Source organism: Homalodisca vitripennis, chromosome X (assembly GCF_021130785.1).
Source record: "Homalodisca vitripennis isolate AUS2020 chromosome X, UT_GWSS_2.1, whole genome shotgun sequence".
In the NCBI taxonomy this organism is placed as follows: domain Eukaryota; kingdom Metazoa; phylum Arthropoda; class Insecta; order Hemiptera; family Cicadellidae; genus Homalodisca; species Homalodisca vitripennis.
The window spans coordinates 102,649,630-102,676,588 of record NC_060215.1 but is presented as its reverse complement, the minus strand read 5'-3'; positions in this window follow the sequence as shown (position 1 = coordinate 102,676,588).

Below are 26,959 nucleotides of genomic sequence, written 5' to 3'. Positions count from 1 at the left end.
TCCATAGGTATATACACCCCAAAACTTTACAAAACAATCAACACACCGAACGCATATTATATAGCTCATGTTTTATTTTCCAAAAACATTCCTGATGAGCTTACGAAATACAGGCAATATTAGTATCAAATGTATACAAAATTATAGTGTGCCAATGGTTGGTAAAAAACAAGAAGGGAAAATACTAATGTCAGAGTTACGTCCGTGTACAATTTTAATAAAAGCTATATTGTTTTCTTTTTGATTTTAATAACATTTGTATTTTCTAGTTTTGGTTTGCGTTAACTAACAATATTTCTGAAAAGAAACAAAAAGTATTGCATGTATGGGTATTGTGTGTGTGTTTTTTTATTAGAGAGGAAAAAAAAATGCTCTTTACGCACGTAGTGCTGGACTCTATCTTGGCCTATGGGTTTTTGGTACATGTAGTTACCAAGACCAAACCCACTAAAACGTAAACCTCTCTTCACCCAGCCTTTGTAGCCCCGCGGGACTGCCGCTAGGTATTACTTCGCAGAGGGTATTGTGTGTGTGTGTGTGTGTGTGTGTGTGTGTGTGTGTGTGTGTGTGTGTGTGTGTGTGTGTGAGTGAGTGAGTGTGTGTGTGTGTGTGTGTGTGTGTGTTGTGTGTGTGTGTGTGTGTGTGTGTGTGTGTGTGTGTGTGTGTGTGTGTGTGTGTGTGTGTGTGTTGTGTGTGTGTGTGTGTGTGTGTGTGTGGAGTGTTTCATGCGTGGATCTTAGAGAATGTTTCTGTTAGGGGGGAGGGGGTATTAGAAGGAGGGTTAAAGAGAGTGTATATGTAAATTTAATTTTACATAGCTGTACAAATCGGTCTTCTTCTCTCTTAAGTATTTTCTTTCGAATTTTATTTTGATTCTAATTGTTAAATTAGGTTGAGTAACACTCCACTTTATGGTAAATTTATTGATAGTTTATATTTATTTTATATTCTGTATAAGTAAAATTTCTATTTGTTTGACTACATATTCTTTTGGCATGTAGTTTTAAGACAAAACATTTTGGATTCAGTATTCTGGAAACCGAAAACTTACTTGGTCTTCTGCGCTTGTTATGACCATTTTTAATTTTCACATGAACATAATAGTTACATTCCTTATAATTCTGTGTTTCTTCTATTTGTCCTTTTAATTCCACATTGAGAAAACCATCTAATCCCAAAATAAAAAATATAAGTCAGATTAATTCACTATTAAATAATACTTATTCCATGACCTAAACAAGATATTGTAAATAAAAAACGGTTTTAACATTATAGAACTATGCTGCTATCTATATAAAATTACATGTTCTCTAAAATCAAGTTTCTCTCCATTAAGTTTTTAGTGTCAGGAACAGTGGAGAAGTGAAGGGAAATGCTGGCAAAGCAGTCGCGGTTTAACGACAAAACTTGTACCCTTCGGCCCCATTCGGAAGTAGGTCAAAACTTAGTACTCAAGCTACGGGACCATACAGATATAAAAACAAAAAACAAAGTTTGCTTTATTGGTATGTATTTTGCTTCTTAAAATAGCTTTTAAAAACGATAAATTATGTATCACATATTTCTTCTGCAGTTATTTATTATTTGCACTTTTATTTTTATTAAGATTGATATTGCTTTCAAACGGTCTCAAAAGTTACGATATTTCTAACTACTTATTCATTTTAATGTCTTAAAAAACAGTAATATAGTCTATAACATTTTCCTAGCGCAAACAATTTTCTAACTAAAACTAGAATAGTGTTGGTTTTATTTTCCATTTTATATTCGTTTAATTAAATTTTTTTACTGTGAAGAAATAACTACAACATTACAAAACTAATTTGAGAATAACTAAAGTTCTATCTGAGAACTATAACTCTCAAATCATTGTTATGTACCGTGGTTTATAATCATTCTGCTGAATCGCGGTAGGAAGTAGGCTCTTTGTTAACTAGACGCGGTGCGTGGACATTGTTGTGTTGGTTGGTTAGAGAAATAAAACAGCTGTTAGAGATCTACACGGTGATACGTTCCCGAGCCGGTTGGTTTGAGAGAGGGGGAGTCTTCGAGTGGAGAGCAGAGCGTCCAGACGTGCAGTTTAGAAGCGATAGTACTTCCTCTAATCCTATACTTTTGGGATATAGAGTAAATTTTTACCCGGTGTGATTTAAGTCAAGTTTTAAAAATTTCTTTTCTTTCCTTAAGTGCGTAATAGTTTCTTTTCAGCCTCCATAGTCTTCAAAGTAGTAAGTCCCGTACCAGCGTTTAGTTTAACATCTTTTATTTTATTACTGTTGTGTTTCAAATGTCTAAAGTTTTGCCATATAACAGAGTCTGATAATTAATTCAATTTTTTGAAGTATTGTAAATTAGTTTTTGATCGTAAAGTTAACATCAAGTTTTGTGTTTATTTTGATTTTGAATATTTTGAGAAGAGAATAACCTTTGATTTTATTTTGTTAATTTAAACCATTTTGGAGAAGTATACATTTTTAGTTTCATTTTAATTTTGATCAGACACTTCATTAGATTTGACCGATTGAGAGAAAATTTTGAAGAAAATCAAATCAAGATTTTGTAAGTTTTAAACTTTGTTAAATTTTGGGTGAAGTTTATATTCGAAATAAATTAAGTATTTCCGAAAATTGTTCTGATTTATAGAAAATTATCTCCAGACTCTATAAATATATGTACTATAATAACGGTACAGTTATATGATTCTTAAGCTTTTTGAATTTATATGTGTAGCTTTGTATAATGAAGTTATTTTTATGTTATAAATGTTTACAAAAAGCTGCTTTCTTAAAGAAAAACTACATTTTCCAATTTAAAAAATAATAGCAGGAAAACAATAAGAATTATAATATCTGTAGTAATACGTTGTATAATTAATATAATAATACTATGATGTGTATATTATAAATTTATATCTACTATGTGACAATTTACTGTCCCTCTACCAGTAGAGAATAGCGGACACGGGCATTGATTAATATATAAGTGAAGAGAAAGTTGTCATTTTCTCTCGATAAATTAGGTCGACAGCATGTTTCCTTTAGTGGTAGGAAATTCTAATCTAAAAGTACTAAAAATGTACTATTTTTAGGGAAATATTTACCCCTAAATAAATTCTACCTGTCGAAATCCAACCTCTTTTGTCTTGCCTCCTTTTCCGCTTTCCTTATTCAATAATTGAATAAAAATTTTAATTAGTCAAGCTAACACTCCTAGAAAGATTACTCATCAATTTGAATATTTTTGGGTAATAGTAAAATTAAAATTAAATCAAAATTAAAACTAAATCCTTTTGATTCAGTTAGAAGAATTAGGTAAATTTTGAAGCAACAGAAATATCATGATTATTCGGCACCCATGATGGAAAGAAAAGGCATGCCAAGCTAGCCCAACAAACCTGGTCAATGTTATAAAAGGTCAATTTTATACCAAGATTGAACTTGTTTTAGAATTCGTCTCCATTTTTTGTTGATGGAATATTTCCTTCAGGATCTGAATATTATTAAATATATCGAAAACCTTAATTTAAACTTTAAGTAAATCTTATGTGCATTCTAGAACAATTTCTTTGATTTTTTCTCTGGGTTAATAAATAAAAGTAACTGTGAATGTTTTTTACGCTCGCCTTCTTTAAAAACGATTATTCCGTACCAAGTAGGCCGACGTACATATACAGCGTGTTCACAAAAGTATGTCACAAATCACAATCATTTCAAGCACATACTTTAGCCGCTAGTTGCTATTTTGTATTTTTTTAGACATTAATAGAAACACTATTTCAACAGGGACTTTTTTATTTATATTGAAGCAAGTCAATCCTTAATTTTTAATTTTTCTCTTTTTATTGCTGCTTTGGCAGCTTTAGCCATACTAGTTTTAGATTTTATTTTTTTTTATAAAAACATCAAAATGACGGCTACAGGATATAAACGAAATATATTTTGACGTGTGTTTTTATTTTATTTTTATTTACAACGCCAATTCCTAATACATGTATGATAATATAAATATATGGTGCAGTAAATATAGGAAAACATGTGGGATTAGATACGAGTAAAATATTATAAACTATTATTGCATTGTTTAAGCAGATAGGCAACTAAATATAATCAAATCAGTTTTATTGCAGCGAAAATATTACATTGTATAGCAAACGTCACACATTTTAATCTAAATTTTTCTTACATTCATACCACAAAAATTCTCATTCACACATACAATTTTACACTTATGCACCTTTCATCCTTCGCTAATATATCCCACTTTAAACAGTAGATTTCAGTCGTGTAATTGTCCCAGTTTAAAAGCTAACAATTCCCCTGATTTGTAAAAATGCTTGTGACACCAAAAGGTGTTTAAGGCGTATTTTGAACGCCTTGGGCGTTAGGGAATATTTTATTGAATTTGGCAGTCTGTTAATAAAACTAACACCTGCCTGTGGAGGGCAAGTGTTCAAAAACCACTGTTCTGTGGCTTGCAGTTCGTAGTAATTCTCTACCTCGTGTCTCATGCGTATGTATGTCCCGGCCTCTGGTTAAGGCAGACTTATACATACAAAACGAAGTGGTTTACAAAATATACAGACACGGAAGGAAGAGCAGCTGCTATTCTTAAAAAGCTTGCCTGCAAGACTCTAAATTGTATTTTTGCGATTATTCGGATTGCTTTTTTTTTAGTTTGAATGCTCTCTGAAACTGAGAGCTTGCGCATGCTGCCCAAAGAACCACTCCTTAGGGACAAGTAGGGGTAAATTAAGCCATTAATACGCCGTTATCAGTACCTGACTGGGGCAGTACTTTGCTAAGGATCTCAAGACATAAATGCCTGAGGATATTTTTGCGCAAACATGATTAATGTGCTCATTTCCAAGTCAACCTTCGGTCAAGGTGTATTCCTATAAATTTTGAAGAGAGCACTTCTTCCAGTGTGGAATCAGCCTAACATGATGGCAGGTCCACAATGGTTGCCTACATCGCGCAAAGCAAAATTTAAAACGCTGGATTTTGAGGTGTTTGTTGTGAGATTGAGGCTTTGGAAGTATTGCACAAAGTTATTGATGTCAAACAAAGGCCTGTTGTTCCAACACTTCACTTGATATTGCACTAAAACAGAGAAGTCGTATCATCAGCATACTGCACTAGTCCTCCATGCAGAAGTGATGATCCTATGTCGTTGGCATAAAGCAGAAAAAGGACAGGACTGAAAATGGATCCCTGGGGAACACCGTAACTGAGTTATATCGGTTTTGACTATTTATTTGATATTTTGGATAACTTTGGATCTATGACTTAGAAAAATGAGCTAAGCCATTTAAGGGGCACGCCTCTGATGCCATGGGAGACAAGTCTGTCGAGCAGTGTGCTATGGTCAACGCAGTCGAATGCTTTGGACAAGTCTAAGAACACACTCCGAGGACATTCTCTCCCTCTACAATCATATCGACAAGACTTACTACTGCGTCTGTCGTCTATTTGCTCTCTCTGAATCCAAATTTTTAATTTTAGAGCTGACTGTATTTGTCCAAAAAATTGAAGCATTCTTATGAGAAAAAAAACTTTTTCCAAAAGTTTTGCTCAATACTGGAAAAATTAAGACAGGCGAGAGTTATTGGTTGAAAATCCATCGTCTTTTTTTTGAAAATTTGGAACAACTTTTGCAGTTTTCAGGAGGGAGGGGGAAAACTCCTGTTTGGAATGAAGAACTTAGTTAACCAATTTAATTAAAGGTTCTCTCCAAATGCTTGCAGCATTATTTGATGGGCCATATGGACATTAGATTAAGATCATTTGACTTTTTGGCTGAGAGCTGCTGAATAATTCGGTGAAGCTCATCCTCAGTGACAGGCGTCAGCAACATTGAGGTTGCTGGACTCTGTCTTCGCGAGGGGACGTATTTGCGGTTTCAAGATGGCCGAGGGACCTTGCTTAAAGTTAATCGTTAAACTGGTTGGGCAAACCTCAGTTTCCATCCTCCACAAGTGTATTGCCATTTTTAATTTTAATTTTGTTTTTTAATGTTTGTTTTTATAAGAAAATAGCGCACATTTTTTCATTTCAAAGTTTTATTTTAAATAAAAAGCCCTACAAGTTATGATTATTTAAAAGAAATTATCTGTCCACCATTTTCTAACAAAATGAGCAAAATTAAGTTTATTTTTGTCCCATTTTAGAAAAAAAGATACCTAAAGTAAGTGTACCAAATTTCAACTCTTTATCTCTTGTAGTTTCTTATTTATGATGGTTTACAAGAAAAACACAAACAGGCAGACAGGACAGTAAACTGTACGTTTCCGGACCCATGTGCAATGGAGTTGTTTTAATTTTCTAAATGTTTATGTTTTTATTCTCTATCGTTTGCCGACACAACATCGAGATTTTATATACATGTTTATTTCTGTTAGACTTACTTTAGTAACTCTCAAGGTTATATAACGTTATAACGAATCATTCAAACCGTAATCAAGGTAACCGGTCTCTCAACACCTGGAGTATAATAACTGGTCTTTAACGCGATTCTTGCGTGACTATGTAGTAGCTTTTTACCCTCATATATTATGAAAGTATTGTGAAAATATAACATTGCTTAATGGTTGCCATAATCGTAAAGTAACTTGCTATGTTATTAATATTTTACGTGCGTGTCTTCGCAAGCTGAAATAAATCCCCGAGTAACTTATACGGGTGAAGTCGCATACCCTATATGTTGACAGTCACGTATCTAATACGTTGTCTTAGTTTATAAGAAGTATAGCTTATTTATGTTAAGTAGTTGTATTTAGCGTAAATCACGTATCTAATACGTGTCTTTCAGTTTGCCTTTTCACTCTCTTCAAATTTCAATACAGGACAGTGAGTACACAGTGATGTTCATGAGAAATATTGTATATTTTATTCTTGAATATATTATTATTTCTCAAGTCCCTTCATATTTATCTTATATTCTCTTTTAGAATAATTTTGTTCTAGCAACATGTATTGATTGTTCTGTTAACCTTCCCCTGTGGTAAATTTCTACTGCATATATCACTTCGTTAATGTTTTTTTGACAACGAAAGGACCTCTTAATGGTGTTTGGAATTTACTATATTTTTGTATGTGTCTTTCGGGAAATGGACCAATACTTCATCGCCGGGGTTTAAATCCAAATGAGTTTTGTCACGGTCAAAGTATTTCTTTTGTGCTTCCTGGGCTTTTCTCATGATTTTTGCCCGTTGAAATGTTTACAGACGTGTTGTAGGCAAATGTAACTATTTGTACATATTTTGAAGTTTGGGGTTTTTCTACAACGTAATGAGATATTGCCTTGTTCAACGTGTGGTCGTATTTTTAAACCGCGGCTTGTACTTGTGACCTAAAAGCAGCGCCTGGCCTTTGTTCAATCCCGAGTGCATTTAGTAACTGTGTAATTACAGAATTCATAAAGTGTGTTCCTCTGTCGTGAATAATTCTAGAAAATCCAAATGTGTTGAATAGATTTAATAATTGTTTTACTACCGTGTTCGCATCTGCCTTTCTACAAGGGGTTGCAAATGCCATTCTAGTGCAGGCATCAGTTGCAACTAGGATATATTTTTAACCATTACTTTATGGAGGGTAAAATAGGTTGTAGTAGGCCGTAATTTTTATTCGTTTTTTGGCATTCTATGTAGTTGACATTCTTCACAAGCTTTTGTATATTGGATGATATCACGGTACATATTCGGCCAATGATATCGTAATTTTATTTTTGAAGCTGTTTTGTAATATGATAAGTGTCCACCCGTGTAAGGGTTGTCATGAAATAGTTTTAATATTTCTTGTGTTTGTTTTTGGGGTATAGCCAATAAGTTTCTAGTTTCTTGTCCGTTGAAAGTTTTGAAATATAATAATCCATCTATTTCTTCGTAATGTCTTGACGCCCGTCTGATTTTTTTTATTTACTACCTCGGGTGAGGTCATTGCAAGGCGTATTTGTTTCAAATAACTGTCTTGAGCTTGTAGTAGTGGTAGATTTGTCTGTATTAAAGTATTGACAGTTAAACACACGTCCGTGAATTCTTCATCCAAAGGTTGTTCTAAAGGATTTCTGCTTAAGGCGTCTGCTAACACGTTTGTAGCGCCACGTTTATGTTTTACTACAATGTCGTAGTCTGTTAATGACAGTGCTAATCTGCTTAATCTAGTGGAAGTGTGCCTAAAATATTTATAAAACTGTAATGCGGCACAGTCCGTGTAAACTGTTGTTTGTCTACCAAGCGTGAATTCTCTGAAGTAGTTCACAGCATAGGTTAACGCTAGCATTTCACGTTCAGCATTGCTGTAAAGCATTTGGGTATTTGAATATTTTTTGACGTGTAATAAATTGGGTACATTTTAGTATTTTCTTCATCTAACTGTACTAACGCTGCTCCGCATCCAATCAAACTGCTATCTACATATATTTGTGCTTCCCCGTTGTCCTTTCAATGTGATAGAAATGGTCGGTTTTTTCTGAATTTGTTTTATTTTTATAAAAGCCTATTCACATAGATCCGTCCATGTAAGTGCTATTTTGGCATAATTTCGGATGAATCTGCGGAAGAATCCTGAGCATCCTAAAAATTGTCTCACTTGCCTTACACAAGGTGGTCTTTTAAATTCGGTGATAGCTTCTACTGACTGTTTTTGAGGTAAAACCCCTTCCCCAGATACCTCGTGTCCTAAAATGTTTACACTTTTGTAGAGAAATTTAACTTTTTTGTATTTAGCTTCAAATTAGCTTTTTCTAGTTCATCTAGTATAGTTTCTAGATTATGTAAGTCATTTTCAAATGAGTCACCATACAAAATTATGTCATCCACGTAACAGATAACTTTATTATAAAGGTGACGGTTTAATATCGCATTCAAGGCTTTACTGAATAACGTGGTTGAAGTTGAAAGTCCCATCGGCAGTCGGCAAAACTGAAGAAGTGTACCGGGTGTTTTTATAACTAGGATATGCCTATCTTCTTTCCTAATCCCCATGGAATAAAATGCATTTTTAAGGTCTTTTGTAAATGTGTGTGCTTTGTTTCAATAGCTTAAAACCAGGTTTACTGAAGAGATGGGGTGGGCATCTGTTTTAAACTGTGCAGTAACCTTCCTGAGATCCGCTACCATTCTGTCGCTTCCATCTTTGTTTTCCACTAAAAATACTGGGCTTGCATATTATGTGTAAACATGACATTCCTCTAATATTTTGGCTTGTACTAAATCTTCCAATAATTTGTTTAATTTTTCCCTTTCTGTTTTACTCTGCCTATACGGTAGTGAGTTTACAGGTTTCGTATTCGGTTTTAATTCGAGTTTACGGGAGGTATGTTTGCAGGAGTTAAATCAATTACCTTTGTTGTAAATATGTGTCTGTAATTTTGTAAAACGTCTAGGACATTTTTGCGTTCTTGTATATGTCCTATCGTTTGATGCATTTGGGAAATTTGATGCATTATACATATTTACAATTGTATCAGAACCATATTCCCCTTCTGAAAGATATGCATGACATTTCTTCTTTATTCTTAGATTCCTATCTATTTCGATGGCTGTTCGAGACTCTATACCTTTTAAGGAGCTAATTCTAATGTGCTGATGTGGTGCTATAATTATGTCTTGTGGGCCCGTTTCCTCTGTTATTTGCTGTACTTATAATTCCTGTGTGTTTTTAAAATTCTTGATATCTAACTACCCTGTTTATTCATAGGTATTAAATGTTAAATCTGATGTTTGGTATTTTTTATTGTTTTATTTTTATAGTTAAATCCACGCAGTTCTGAAATAGGAATGTGTTTCCTACCAATATTGGGCTGTTTAGATCAGGTGCCACATAAAACATGTCTTTAAGTATTACTTTACCAATTTTTATGGCAATTTTTGTAGAACCCAAAACTGTTAATTGTATACCGTTAGCCGATATCAAAGAGTGTATGTTGCTAGTATTTAATTTTGTTTCACAATAATAATGTTTATATTACATCCTGTATCTAAAATGCAGGGTACTGGATGTTGAAGGTTTGTGTTCAAAGCTACGTCTATTGTTAGGACAGGTATCTTCTTCGTGGCTTTATTTTCACAATTAAATATGAGTTAGTAAATATCCTATAGTAATAATTGTTTATTTTTCCTTGGTTTGTGTATCCTGGCTTGTGTTATTTCTTGCAAGTTAGCACAATATATCATATTCTGTTTCTTCTGTTGCTCTATGTGATGTAAAATATGTATCGTGTCTATCTCAATGGTTTCTTCCAATCCAGTATGTGTGTTTACCTCCCCCATTTTACTGCAACCTGGGTCCTGTTTTACTTGCGCTACTCCTTGTAATATGCTGGGTTTTATCTGTCATGTGGAATTTTCTGAAACTGCCACGTTTCTTGTAAAGCTGGGTTTATTTATATTTGTTGTCCCCGTGGGGTTTGGTTTGCTTGAGGTTGGGGTTGGATTGAAAACAGATTGAAGTTCTATATTGCGTGTAGGCTTTTGCATAATGGGTTGTTCAATTTCTTGCATCTTCTTTAAGGGTGGGAATTCTTGATTACAGTCTATGGCTTTAAATATAACTTCTGAACTGGTCTATCCAGGGGTTGATAGTGGTAGTACTTTCGGGTTAGTTGGTTTAAATATCATAGACTTTATAAATTTGTAAGTTTGTCGATTCCTTTGGTTAAAATCTGTGGTGTTATTTGTTTTCGCTTTTGGTAAGGGGGGAGTTCGGTAAGGGTTAGTTTGACCTCCCCCTATTTCTCGTTTTTTTTGTTGATTCTGTTTATAATAATTAGACTTGTAACATGATTCGATATTGTGGTTTGTTCGCTTGCAGTTCCTGCAGACCAGCTCTTGTGTATTGTTGATTTTATGTGCCAAGCGGTTACTTTGGGGTGGAGGAGTTAATAAACGTCGCTTGAACCAGCATTGTTAAGTGTCATGGTTGCCTTTACGGCAAATAGTGCAATACCTATTTTGCCTAGCACTTTGGGTTTGGAAATGGTTTTTTTTCTTCTCCTATCACTGAATTAACTTAGGTGTTAATTCATAAGTGGCCTTTGGGTTTGTTTGGAGTTGTTTGTTCTTTTCATATATCTATTCTGGTGAGGAATAGGTGATCTATCATATCTTGGTGTATATTTTGAGTTTTCATGCGGGGATGGAACCTTTCGTACGGGGCTTATGATTTGAAATTAGGTTTTTGCTTAGGGTAGCTACTAAATTGGTTAGGGTGTTAACTTCTGTTTGTAGTTTACGGATGATGTTTTGTTCATATAAGGGTGTAATATAGGGTCTGTTTGCAGCAACCCTATTGTACCTTTCTTTGTTTTGCTTTTGTGTTAGAACTAGCTGTTTTTTTGTGTAATTTTTAAATTGGTCTCTAGATCACTTATGGCGTCGTTTTTCATGTCTATAACTCATTCACAGATTTCTGGTTTTAGTGCCTGTATAATAAATTGTATAATTTACTTGTCCTGTATTGTAGGGTATCTTCGGCATGTTGTTAATATATCTAAAAATAGGTTAGTGTTGTCTTGTTCTCTCCCTGTATTTTTTGTTCTAAAATCATTTGTAGACTCTGGGTTTGTGTTAATAGGGTGAAAGACTCTGTGAAATTTTAGCAAGTTGATCACATTGTATGGCTTCCCCTCGTTATTTTTCCATGTAGTGTTTGATCGAAGTTAGTGCTGTGCTTGATAAATGTGCTGGGAATAAATTAACTTTAGTGTTATCTGTCCATCTGTTTGAAGTTGCTGCTACTGGGAATTTGTCTAAAAAATTTTGTGGATTTTCACTTTAGAGACCTGTTTAAGTCCCAGCTGATATTAACGGTATGTTTTCTCCCATTTTTACTGTGTTAGTTCTGTCAGGTAGTGTGAGTGGCTCGTAATGTTGTGCTAAGGTTGGGGGTGCTTGTGTCTTGATGTCCGCCTCAGGGTTATGTACTGCGTCATATAAATTTGTTCGCTGCGCTAGAAATCCTCGATTGTAGCTAGATCCTTATATTTTTCCCTGTCCTCTTAACTAAGGTGAGTTTTTAATGTAGTTAAATTATTAAAGATGGTTTTGATATTAGGGTGACTTGCCCTTATACGTGTTAAGTTCTTACGTGCCTCTAGGATAGGTGTGAGGTCCGCTACAGTGTCTGTGTCTCTAGATTGTATTCAATTTTTATTTAATATTTGTACTATATCACTTTTGGAAGTTCTATATGTGTGTGATGGTATTAAATCTTAATGTAGTATGGTTTACATTTATTTCTACATGTCAATTGACGTCCCTAGTCAGTTTACTTGTTGTTACTCTAATTACGGGTATGAACAGATTTTTGGGTTATTTGAAATTTTAATCTAAGTCTTTTAGGTAAATGTGTGGTTTGTCACTGAAGTAGACTATTATAGTTACATACTTTCTTCTGAATATTATTTAGTTCTAATTTACAGCTAGCCTATAAAAGTTCCAAGTGCTCGCCCATGTGAGGAATTGGAATGCCAATCAAGTTTTTGGGCCTCAACTATGTAAGATTTTTTGTTTAGATTAAGGTTTGTGAAATATTAAAATTATATGATTAAAACAAATGAGTTACTTTTCCAAATTGAGAACATTTACATAAAATATATGGAATAGGAAAATGTGAATTTCAATATTAAACTATTTATTTGATTTCTACACATGATAATCTTTTCTTTTTATCAATTTAGGTACAGGTACCTTGGAATTTTAAATGAGACATATTAAAATGATTAATGAACCCTGATATATAATATTATGTAAATGTTTAGATATTTTAAAAGAAAGTTTTCTCACGTTTAATTGATGAATACCTAATTATTGAAACACTACAATATTTATTAATAAATGTTATACAAAAAATCAATTAAACACAAATTGTAATAAATAATTTAATATTAAACATAATTCGTAATTGCAATTCAAGTTTATATTACCAAAAACAGTATTATGTATATCAAGTCAACAATTATCACTTAACAGAATATACTTTTTTTCCCCAGGCTGACCTATATACTAACTTAACTTTTAAACTTATTATAACATTTTTACTGAAAATAAAATACAACTTTGAGAAAAATATAGGGCCCATAAGATTATAATTAATCTGATTAGGGGTTTCTTCATTAAAATTAAACCAGAAATATATTTGTAAAAATTCCTTCGTGTTTTGCTGAATCATTAACCATTCTCTCAATAACCTCAAAAACTTCATACAATTTGACTCTCTTTTTATGTTGCTTAGCAATTTATTAAATAATCTTGGTGCTATAAAATTGAACGTTTTAGTATAAAATGTTGAATTAGGTTTCGGAACTTGACATTGATTTGCATTTCTTAATCTTAATGTGCAAATATTCTCCTGAACCAAGAATCTGCCACCAATAAAAAACATTTTTATTACTTTATATAGAAATAGAGATCTTAGCGGCAAAATCTTTAGCTGTTGAAAACATGGAAAAGACGAATAAAATTTTTCCTTCTTTAAAATCAATCTCACAAATAATATCTGCAATGTAACAAGTGGTTTTAAGCTCGTAAAATAAGTTCCTCCCCAGCACATTATCCCATACTCTAACCTACTATTAATCAAAGCGAAATATAATGATCTTAAAACAGCCAATGGACAAATATCTTTCAAAATATAAAACAAACGCACACTGGTAATTACTTAGTTTTTCAATCTCTCCCTATATGAGTTTTCCAGTTCAATTCACTATCCAAATTTATTCCCAAGTATTTCGTTTTTGAAGTTTGGTTAATTTTTGAACACTGAGTGCAGGTTTTTGAATTTCGCAAACAATCAATACATTTGAAAAAACAATATTTTTGCAGTTTAACGTTCTTTCGTAATGAAAAATCAATATACATGATTATTTCTGTATTTAATACTAACTTATTGTTTAAAAACCACCAATTTAATGAATTTAAATCCTCATTCATATTATAATTAATTAAGTCCCCTGACACCCCAACATAGCAAAGAGCAGTGTCGTCAGCAAATGCTGTTACTTTACCCTTAAACGTGCAATTGCATAAGTCATTAATAAAGGACTGATCCCGCTCCAAGAACTGATCCCTGGGGGACTCCACAGCATATTTCTCCCATTTGAATTATCTTACCATTTACTTTAACACACTGCTGCCTCTTATTCAAGTAACTTTTAAACCAATTCTGAGCTACACCTCTAAAACCACAATTATATAATTTATTTAGTAGTAAATCATGATCTACCGTATCGAAAGCTTTTTTAATATCCAAAAAAGGCCCCTCACATTGTCTCCTTTATTTATACCTTCATTTATTGATTCCATAAACTTATATAATGCGAGCTCTGTATTCAAACCCAACCTAAATCCAAACTGATTTTCAGAAAAACATTTCGTTTTGTTTAAGAAAGTTAACATTTTTTATTTCATGACCTTCTCATATATCTTTGAAATTGTTGAAATTAATGAGATAGGCTTAAAATTGGAACAATTGCTCTTATGTATTGGTATTACTACTGTATTTTTAAATTTTTCTGGAAAAACTCTTGTTTTAAAACTTAAATCTATTAAAAAATGTCGTCCAAAATTTTGGGGTAGATTCCTTACCCCACCGTTACCGGCAACCTTAATGCATATTTTCATGGAGTTATCTCATTTTTACCAACAATGAATTATTTCCACTTATTTACTGTATATTTTAATAGGATTGTATTTACACTACCCTATGAATGGTGTCGTAAAATAAAAATCAGTAACAACACAACAATTTTAGTCTATAGTAAATTTAGACGTAATGCCATTTTAATGTTACTAGGCACAAGTAAAACAGTTTTAGCGGAATGTATGGTACGATTGCTTAATTGATAAAAATATGGATCATCTCAGAATGTATTCCGGATCCTTGTATACATTAACGACTAAAGCAAATTTAGCTTTGTTTGGATATGCAGATAACAAAGCCATCGTGTGTTTAACTTACGCTCGATAATGTTTAAATGTGAACTGATTCATCAATATTCCCTAATTATATAATAAACATTATATTATTGATAAATTTATGAAACACGAAATGATTTACGTTTTAATTGTAATAAACAGAAGTAGAAATTTGCAAAATAATCTAGAATTGTATTTTCATTAGCATCAGAATAAATACAGATCTAAACACGGTAATATACAAATAGTGTAAACTATTAAATATTCAGACAAATTTGTTAATCAGTATTTAAGATGGATCAATCACAAATCTATTATCTGATTGGAAGCTAATAAACAAAGTTGAAATGTTTATACGAGTTGTTTTTATTAATTACTTTATGTATCTATATGATTAATGTTTTTTAAAGTGCATAAATTGTTGTATGTTAACCATTTTCATATATTTACACACGTGCCACCATTTAAAATCAGCCATTACATGTTAGAAAAGCACTCTGTACACAGTAAGTAATATAAGGTGTCCTAACTGAGTATGCACTGTTTTGAGGGATTGAAATCTATAAAAATTCACGTTTAAATTCATGTTTATAAAATAAAAATGTTTAATCTTAACCATGGGTACTATTGGCATTATTGCGATTTTCAGAAATTAAAGGTGCTCCCCGGCATGCTGTGTGGAGCACAATAGAACACTATATTAAATATGTTGAATTTACTGTGGAATAAATATTCTGATTTTAATGATCTTAAAAGTTTGTAATAATAATAATACATACACAGCTATTATTTCGCACTATTTTATTTATCTTTAGTTAGAATAAAAATGGAAAATAATTATAACTAATAACAACATTTAAGTGAACATAACATGTTGTTACTATAAAAATATAAAACACATGCTGTATATAAAAAACTTGCCTTAGTGAGTTATAATACCAACAAAATGTGGTAAACTAGGGAAGTATTTACTGCCAGTTATCACCACCGATGGTTGAAACATGAAACCGTGTGTTCACGTATCCATTATATATCTAGACAGAACATTAAAATATAATGTAATTCGATGAGAAATTACCTAAGGACAAAGGAAACAGGGAGAAGTTGGTTGCAGCTCAGGAGGGGTATTTAAAGGTTGAGGATGAGGGGGGAAGGTTTATGGTGGTTATCTGAGCAATTTTAATTTCCAACCCTCTGGATCCGTAGTGAGGGAGTATACAGTTTATTGTTATCCCTCTTTGTTTCCTCATCTTGGAAAGCCAGTTAAGTTTTACTCAGTAAACCATGTGTTGGGTGTATATTAAGGTATCTCTGTTTAGAGGTTTGTATAGTGCATGTTTGTAACAGTAGTAAAGAATATTACAAATGTTTATTGTAGGAAAGTACTAAATCCTTTAATACTTTAGTTAATCTTTCATGCATGTCTTATTATTCTTTGTACTTGAAACTGTAAATTAAAATTACTAAATGGCGAGTACTTCAGTTTTATTTAAAAAACTAATAAGTTGTTTTGAACTTAGGAAAAGTTTCGAATAACAGTTTATCACAAGTAAACACAGGTTCACGCAATGTATTCATGTAGATATTTTAATTGTAAAAAATATTGTGCAAAATAAACATTAAATCTTTTATTTAAAACAAAAATATCTCAAAAGTGTTGTGGGTCGTAATTGTAATGTAGAAACACTTGCAACACGTTATGGATAAATTGTATTGCCCACAAGAAAATGTAATAACAAATTTGGGGTATTAAATTAATATCGCAACAGACAATTAACTAGAACAAATGTATTTGTTGAAGGTATACAATGATGAGTGTTTCACACAGACAAAACCGGAGTATTTAATATCTGGTGCTAGAGTTAAAACCAACTAATTAGGGTTACTTTTTAAGAATATACAATGAAATTTGTATTATTACACTAATGTGAATAGCCCTATGACGTAAATGTTAATGCATAACCAATGTAACGAGAAAGTGCTAAAATTAGCTTCTTCGTCTGTTTATTCATCTGTTGTTCATTGAATAAATGCTTTTTTAAACATTTGTTTAGGCTAAAGCAATAAAATCTTAAATTTCTTACCAATATAGGGAGTTAATATAAACATAATCGTAAATAATAATTACATAATTATAGTTTTCCAAACAGCCGTAGTTTTAAATTTTGGAACAATATTCTGTGAAAATAGACATATATACACCTGTATTTTCACAGAATATTGTTCCAAAATTTAAAACTACGGCTGTTTGGAAAACTATAATTATGTAATTATTATTTACGATTATGTTTATATTAACTCAAGCAACTATATATATATAGCCTATGCTTAATAAATTAATAAAGCCTAACCCATATAATTACTGAACTAATAATACTATACTTGTCTGAAACTATCAAGTATTGGCACTATCCTGTCATACGGCTCTTAATAGGGATATGTTTTGGTGTAAAAAATATATGCTACAACAGCAATGCTTATTGTAAAACTCTATTATTGTACACATGACGTAAAGACGGTTGGAAAGGTCGATTTAATTGAGTTTTTAGTTTAGTTCCAGTTCACATTCTTTTTATTGCAACGTCTGGTATCTGACGCTGTCTCAGAATTGACCCCTGGAATCTGGAGTCATGTTCGTCTGAAGAGATCCAAAGAAAGACGATGAAGAAGTTTGAAACAACACATTTACATCGCTTCGGCATCAAATACACGTATAAATAGGCGAAGTGGTAGTCTCATTGTCTCATCAGGTACACAAATGAGTGCACTACGATGTTAATCGATGTAAATGTTTCGTTTTCGTAGACTAGATTATTACAAAATTATTAAACATATGCACACTTTTTTATATTAATTTAGTTATAATTTTAATTAGAAAAACGTAACAGGATAGTCAATTCCTGAATTTTTTAAACAAATTTATCTTTTTTTATTTAGTGCTTGAATTGTACATTTTGTACCTTCAGTTTACAAGAAGTTTCGTATAAAAATTGGAAAACTTTCTATATAAATAATAAATTAAATACAATGCCATCTTTATTTTTCACGATTAACATTAACAATAGTCACACAATACATGTTAAGTTTAATGCTCTACCCTGTAAGTGCTTATTAAATGGAAGTAGGCTTACCATGTAAAAAATAAAACCAGTTTTCTATGAATAAATAACGGTAGTAAGAGGGAAAACGAATCATACAGGACGCATGCTCAGTTTGCCTTTATCTTATTTGCAATATGATGCTTACAAGCAATGTTTAAGGTGTTGCGAGCTAGTTATTGAACACACTGTGTACGTTTTTATTTACATCGTTAACATTGTTTCAAAATACCGTTTGTGAAGAAATGTTTAAAACTTTGAATGTTTTGTGTACAAGAGAATGAATTAATAAAAACTTTTTGCTTGAATGCCACAGAAATAAATCCTATACACAAAATAATCTTTAGTTCATATTAAAACACAATTTAGTTCAAAAATTATCTTAAAAGAGGCTAAACTCATTTGATAGTACCGTTTAATGAAAATGACGAGCAAACATTCCAGAACAAAATATGATATAAGGTAATGTAAATGTTTTATCAAATACATAAGTAAAGCATCATGTACCACTATGGTTGTAATATAAAATGTAAACGTAATATTCTCGTACCATAAATTATTTTATAGACTTTTGTGCTTATAACTTCGTGGAAGTTGAAAACGCACTTGATATTTTTGCTTCTTTGTGAATTTCATTATTAGATATAACACTGTCATAGAATATGATGACACATGATTATGTTGCTGTCTGGACTTGAATGACTTGTATTGACATTCTTAGATACGAATAGATTTCACATAAATACATTATTATTAAAAAGCCAATGTTGTGTCTCCGGAGAAAAACATAAAGAAATGTTGACATAATTCCTTAGTAACTATTGTAAACACTCAAAAAGTGACTACTAGGCCATCACCATATAGCAACTAGCAAGGGCGAGATAAGTCGATGGTCACACTAGTGGCAGTGATGCGTGTTGTTACATGATTAGGTCATATTTCAATAATATATTTATTCTATTCCAAAACTTTATGTTTATGGAATTTTATTGCCACCATAAAAACTGAAATCTAAAATTTAAATCATATCTATTTACATTAGTTTTTAATACTCTATTAATATTTTTGTAAACCATCGTTCATCTTTACCTAAACATACTTATTAACGTATAATATAATGTATTACAATTATTTTTACTATTGATTTGGTTATAGATATCATTTGATATAATATTAACTCGTATTACTTCAATATTGATCTGTAAAGAACAAATGCTAAGTAAAAATATAGATTCATTTCATTTATAACGATTTGTAACAAAAGGGAAAAGGAAATATGAGAACTAGCAACTATAAAAATGTATACGCACTGCACAATACGAGTAGTTTATGATTTCAACAATTACATGCAGTGTGTTACTCTACCAAATGTATGTAGTTTTTCGTATAGTCTATTTTTACACCCGGCTGTACGTAGATCGGATATTAGCACAGAAATATTTATATTACATGCAGAGATAACATCTTTACACTTTGAAGGTAATATAATAATAAAGAGAACGTTCCAGAGGTTAAGTAATTGATAATCTGTGACGTAATAAACATGTTAGGAAGAACTTTGTATTAGAATAATCAATACATAAATAACTAATGAATATAAAAATAGAAAAAACCTATTTAAAATATATTTATCTTAGAATTGGTATGAAATAAAAACAAAAGTTGGTCTTCCCTTTTACACTGTACGAGTAATGAAATGGAAATGTTAGTGATAGGTAGATATTAACGATGTATAAATATTTGGAAGGCGTTGGTGGGATGTGGTCTGTGAAGAGTTTTTTTTAAGAGATGTAAGCTCGTATCGTGCGAGGCCAAACTACCAATGCACGATAATATGGATAGGCCGTGGAACAAAAATAGTCTTAAACATTGAACCATGCCTGCTTTAATGATTATATATTTCAATCACAACCTGAAAAAGAAACAATACAGTGTAGGTCCTAAAACGGTAAGACCACCACGCCGAGCTCCAGTCTCACTCAAACGTGTCCCTATATTTCATTTAAATTTAGAATTGTAATTGTCCTCTTTAATTTATGGCATCTAACCCCTCGTTATTTATCAATTTATTTCATAATAAATAACTTACTTACCGCTATAAAAACAAATATACATCTTGCTACTAGATCTGGTTTTCTGATATCTGTGGTGTTCTGCCACAACAGTATCCAAATGAGAATATATTCGGAGATTATCCAAATCCGAAAGACTTTGGCCGTAGACAGCACTACGGAAACGCAATGCATCCTTGATTTGATCGTTTCGAGGTGTCTGTGATATCGAAAAGATGCAAAGAATTCATTTTGAGTTACTTCGTTTTCGACTTAATTGTTTAATGAGCTAATAGTTGCTTGAATCACATCCATGTTAGTAAAACCAGAAAATGTATATTACTATTTCACTTAAATACAGTATAAGTAAACAAGATAGACCCCCGTATTATTTTAAAGAATAGAGTATGCTATACTTATATTAATTTACCATGTATGGCTCTGTATATATTTTTCATTTAAACTAACCAATGTTACATCCCCCAGGGGCTCATAATCGTTTATTAGTACGTTGATGGCGACCACGAAGTACACGTGTTATTGTTATTGATTGTGCATAAGAGTATATAGTTAGTAGATATTCATTGAGTACCGATACCATATACTAAATGTCTTGAATCTATGACATTGCAAAAGCAAACCTTAATCAATGACAAATATCAAATATATAAAGTTATATGCAATAGTTTTACTTAAGTAAGAATAAGAAAATTTATATTTACAAAATTCAACATTATTATATTAGCTTTTATATTGTATGGAAAGTGAATATCCATCTACAAACCAGTTTTAGATGGTTATTTAAGGATTAAAATAACTACGATTTTACTTATCTGTACATGCAGTATTCCTTCGATAACAATACATAACCTATCAATTGCTGTCTACTTGTGCGTATGTTATGCTATAGTAATAAGATTTAAGGTTCTTACCAATAACAAAGATTCATTGTCTAACTTCTGTCTAAAGTGTTTAATAATGATTCTTAAAAGTGTATAATTAAAAACAAAAGTAAAATAATCTGAGCATCAATGTTAAAATTTAAATCAGTAATAGGCAGATATTTTAAAAGTAATGTAAGTGTACTTTCGAGATAGATGCCTAGATACTTTCATTTTATTTACTTGTTCTATTTACTTCGCAGTTAAAATTAAGTTACTGAAAGTTAATATGATATTTAATTTTACGATCGAAAGAGAAGACAACCAGATCAAAATCAATAATCTTTGATTTGGGAAGCTTTAATGATCAATTGGAATTGAGTGTTGAATATCAGTTACATTATTCTTTTTCTACCAATTTACAACTTTACTATTAACGTAAACTAGTTTGGGTCATGTGGAGTACCAATAAGTACGATGATCATTCAATAATTAAAGATGCAAACAGCATCTCTATGGATAAGCCCTGATCAGTTGATTAATTAATATTGTTGTTTTTATAGCCTCAAAAATACATTTAATTAAGGCAAGTCCACTTGAAAATTTCACTTTAGCTGAATAACTTTCTGTTATTCGTTTTTTACTTGCTGAAGGGGAAAAAAACCAGTGAATATGTAGTCTAGAATGACTAAAGTGTACGGTGAAACTTTTTGAATCGTGCAAATTTTTGCAAGTGGGTAGAAACAGTTTCAAATATAGTCGAGGCTCAGTGATTGAAGAACGCCATCTTGGCTGACCAGTTGAAGTTTCTACTCCATCACTGGAAAGGCGAATTTATGTCGTAAATCCATGCTGACTGCTCAGTCACTGTGGAAATGATAGTTGAAAAAGTGCTTGTATGGGTTCTCAACATTATTAAAAACAATTAGAAGTACCGCAAAACATGTGCAAGATGGATCCCAAAGAAGTTGACATGGCTACACAAGGAATCAAGGTTGAGAGTGTGCACAGAGCTACGTTATGAAAGAGAACATGAGAAACTTCCTCAACAAAATTGTAACATGTGATAAAACTTGAGTTCACTATTATGAGCCAGAATCAACAAGGCAGAGCACGGAGTGGTAACACACCAGCTCATCTGTCAGGAAAAAATCAAACCCCAAGCATCCGCAGGAAAAGTCATGTACACGGTGTTTTGGGATGCTGAAGGTCCGGTTTTTTGTGATTACCTTTAAGAGCAGAGTTCAGTTAACAGCTAATGCTACTCGTATATGCTTTTGAACAAAGTGAAGCCATCTATGAGAGAGAAATATTGTGGATCTCAGAGAAGAGGTATGATTCTCCAACAAGACAATGCACGTCCTCGTACTGCTGAACTGACCCGAGAAACCACTAAACAAATTTTCTGGGAAATAGTGCCTCATCCCCCTTACAGTCTCGATTTAACTCCAAATGGTATCCACTTGTTATGTCCGCTGTAGGAAGCATTGCGTGGAAAGAGGTTCCAGGATAACGAGGACGTCAAGGAGTTTGTGTGAAATTGGCAGTCTTTGCAGCTGGTATACAAAAGCTTGTGGTCCGTTGGAGCAAGTGCACAAATGTTCAAGGGGATTGTATTGAAAATTGGTAAAAGTGTTATTTTGTGAAAATGAACTGTTTACTCTCTAGAACTGTTTGTCTCTTTAATTATTGGATGGCCCTCGTACATCTAATGTATTTTTATATATCATTTAACATTTACACAACTAGTTCTGAATTATTAAGAATACTTTATCTTTATTATTTAAAATTGGAGTTTATTTTATTATGGTTATTAACTTATTTAAAGTTCCCGATAATATTTCATTGCCTTCTGTAAGTTATCAAAACGATGAAATTGAGGATAATTTATTTTTATTTAATATATAAATTACTCTTGTAATATTCAATTATGTGTCTATTTATTGCCTCGTGTGCACACAAATTAGGAAGCCTGGATTATTATACATTTACATATGAGCTGATTTCGTTTGTTCGTTATATAACTTGTGGCATTATTTATTTCCACTGCAATATTAAGTTATGTGCTTTTATCCATGTTTGCCATATTATGCAAAGCTCCAGTTGTTTCAGCAGGGAGCGACCAAACTTTCCCACCAATGCACAGGCAAAAATATGATTTTAAAGTCATTATGTGTATTCTCTTGGGTAGAGATAATACATATACTACAAGAAGTGCCGGGACTATTTTTCCTCAAATGATAGCACTTAAAAAGGATTCTATTTTAGAAAATGTAAAGTTTATCACCTAAATTCATAAATAAAGGAGATATCTCTTAATATTTTGTTATAAGAACGTTCAATCACACAGCTTCACAACCTAATGTGTTTATTTATAATCCAAATTTAAAAAAGGTTGTAAAACTTATTTACAAGGACTCATGTATTAGCACTAGTTTAAACAAATAAGATTGGATCTATTACCAATGACAAAATATATTTGCTCATTACTTTTGTATATATTATAAGGCTGTAAAAATCCATTTTATATCAGCTGTATCTTATAAGTTAAATTGAAATATCTCCTGAACTAGGTTTTTATTTATAGAACTAAGGTTATAGTTATATTGCTTTGCTGACTTCTCACGTTATGTATCTCTCTTGAAGACAGTAATATCAAAAGCACCATAAACAGATATCATTACATCCAAAATCAACTTACTATGTTTGACTTACACAAGTTTATCACACCGTTTTCAGAAGTTTTGAACAAATTTTATATTTACCATTTATATTCGATTGTACAGTATATTACTACACATGTTATTTACAGGATTATAACTAAACTGTCAAAATAATAACTTACTAAATAGGTTTATATGTATCCGTAATCTGTAGGATAGATTCCGTAATTGAAATTTATCTGCAGGACTGATTTGAATAGAAGCAAAACGTTAAATGAAACGTTTCTCAAGCTGTAAAGATATCGGTTCTAATATATTTTGATGTTAAAGGGAAATTACAAAAGGGTTGATGATATTAATAACCGTAGACGTTTCAAAGGGTTGAGATTGCACTCTTACTACAATTTAATACAATATCAAGGGACTTCATGAAACCATAGTTGATTATAATATAATGAAATGCCCTTTATTGAGAGCTTAAAGCTAGTTAATGAAACAAGTAGCTCGTTCCTTCTTGATAGTATAATTAAAATGTAAGTTATCTTAGAAACCTTCCTCCTTTAAAAATGACATTAACATTACACATATTTGGATTGAATCCTTAAATTATACTCCATGTGTCTCGTAGCATATTAAGGAGACCAGAAGTAATTAACATTAACATTCTTAGCAAATGTATACAAACAAATACGTAACGGTCTAGTAAGAAATAGTGTATTCATTTTTGTACGTGGCTGTAACGATGGAAACCATTACAAATACAATCAAAAGTTTACCTCACGTTATAGCGCGTAACCAAAATATTAATTTAATTTTAATGAATCTATTACGGTAATGGAATATAAATTAAAATCTCCTATGTTTATTGATTGGTTATAGGCTAGTTCATAATAACTATATAATACCGTTCTCTAATAAAACATTGTGACATTCTGTGTTTAAAGTCCATTTTTTACTATGAAAGGATTGTTGAGATGATATTATCTTTTCGATATCAATTATACAAAACATTTAGTGTTTCTCAGTGATCACCAAAATGTTATTGTAGACAAAGTAGATATATCCTATAAATCTCATCAGCAAAATACTTATCTTAAAGCCCTTATCTTATATTATTTATCTTATATTAATATAACTGTATAATATTTATACAGTAATAAAATACAATGTAACGTAAATAACTACAAATAATTCTGGAGACAAAACGAGGAATAAGGAGACGGTCACGGTTCAGGGAGAAATAGAATGGACGGCGTCGGGGCTTATCTTCCTACTTAAATCTCTAGCCCTCTGTTCCGCATTAAGAGAGAATCCCAGTATTTTTTTCATCTCTGTTTCTAAGATAAAGCCCGTCAAGTTTTACTCTCTAAGCCATACTATGAGTATTAATATATCTGACATAATATTATCTATTACGCTCCGTCTACCTTAAAGGTTTTAAAGTGTTCGTTGATGCCTTAGTAGTACAAATATATCCCCAGTATACACTATAAGAAATAGTGTCTAGTATAATATTTGTTATCGAAAATGTAAGCTGTTTTTGTAACTGTTATTATACTTGGATAATGTATCAAAAGAAACGTATTATAAGTATTTATATATAATATAGGTTTATCTTCAACTACAGTGATTTTAAATTGTAGCAACACATTTCTATGGCTAAACTGTTATAACAACGCAGTATAGGTAACGGCGGTCTACGCAATTTATCCTCATAATAGAGTTATAAATCTTAACAAAAACAGCAGATTAATTCTGTTTTATTAACATCAAGACTAAACATTATATTCAACTGTATTCTCCGTATTTATTAAAAAAATGCACTGACTGACTCATCGCAAAAATTCCAGAACGAATTTACATAGAAATTCATAAATATATATGTTTTACATTTTAGGTGCTTGATAAAAATGGGTTTGTATATTTCCCAGCCTAACCATGTCAATCCGAGGAGAGCCACGTTAACTTTAATGCCATTTATATAAATAAAGCCAAGTTCACTGAATGATCCAGAAAGATATCTCAAAAAGCAAAGAGATCTCGACAGCCTGTTAAACTTATCTTACAGATAATCGCTTCGAAATTTCTCTCGTGGCTCAAATTGTAAGAGTCCTGTTTGCGAGAAAGCTGTCTTGACAGTGTGTAGTATTGCAGAATCAGGGGGTTCATTTTTTATAAGGAGACTTTATGAAGGTCTGTGTTTTTTACAACTGTTTACTATAATATTACTTTATTCCAGTTCAAGTAAAAGTATTCTTTTATTTCCTCAAACAATAAGCTATCGTCACAGTAAATAATTTACGGCCTATTGTACAGCACCGAGTCATGGGCACCTTCAAATTGATTACATAATATAATCTAAAATAAAACACATGTAAAAAGATATGAATATTTTTGATTACCTAGGTTTAGGTAAATGTATATTGTAGTGAAAGAATGCGATAAAAGGCAGTTTATTTGCTCCTGGCGTTTGTGAAAAACTATAAACTTTAATATTTATTTCGCACTGATATAACGTGTGTTCTAAGTACATGTAAGATACATAAAAATTAAAAAATCCATTTTTGAGTTTTGCAAAATATATGTTATATTGCAAATCCATTTAATACTAAGTAATATACAACTTAATGTCTTTGAATTATATAAATAAATTATATTTTGAATATTATTTTCGAAACTACACCACTTTTGAAAATAAGTTATTTGTATCCAATTAGTATAAGCGTCAAATTTTCTTATGAATGTATTTATTTATTGATCTATGTTTATGCTGTATCCCGGCTGGTATTTTAGAAAGGCGTTTGGACATTTAAACATAATTTATAATGAACCTAGTACATTTAATTACATGAATTAGAATAAGAGTGAGATACCTTAATGGTGTCATGAAACTGTGGTACTTAAGCAAATATACTTTTTCATATGTAAAAAAATTACTCATTAGAAAGCAGTGTAGTAAACACCATGTAAAATAATATTTGACTAAACTGTGAGTGAGAAATGTAATACATATATTAAGCGTATATGAATATCGTGCCATATGAATACATAAATAAAATTGTAGTTTAAAAACTTGAAGATGATAATATAGACTAGATTTTCTTTTTGCATGGGGTTTTAAGATAAAACAGTTTGTATTTAGTATTTTGGAAACCGAAAACTTACTTGGTCCTCTGCACCGTTATGACAATTTTGTAATGTTATTACGAAAATATTTGATCACATTCCTTATAATTCTGTAATTATTCTCATAGTCCAATTATCTAACATTAATAAAATGATACAAAACCCAAAATAAAAGAAATAAAGTCCGACTAATTCATTTATAAGTAAATACTTTTTTATTTAAAAACCT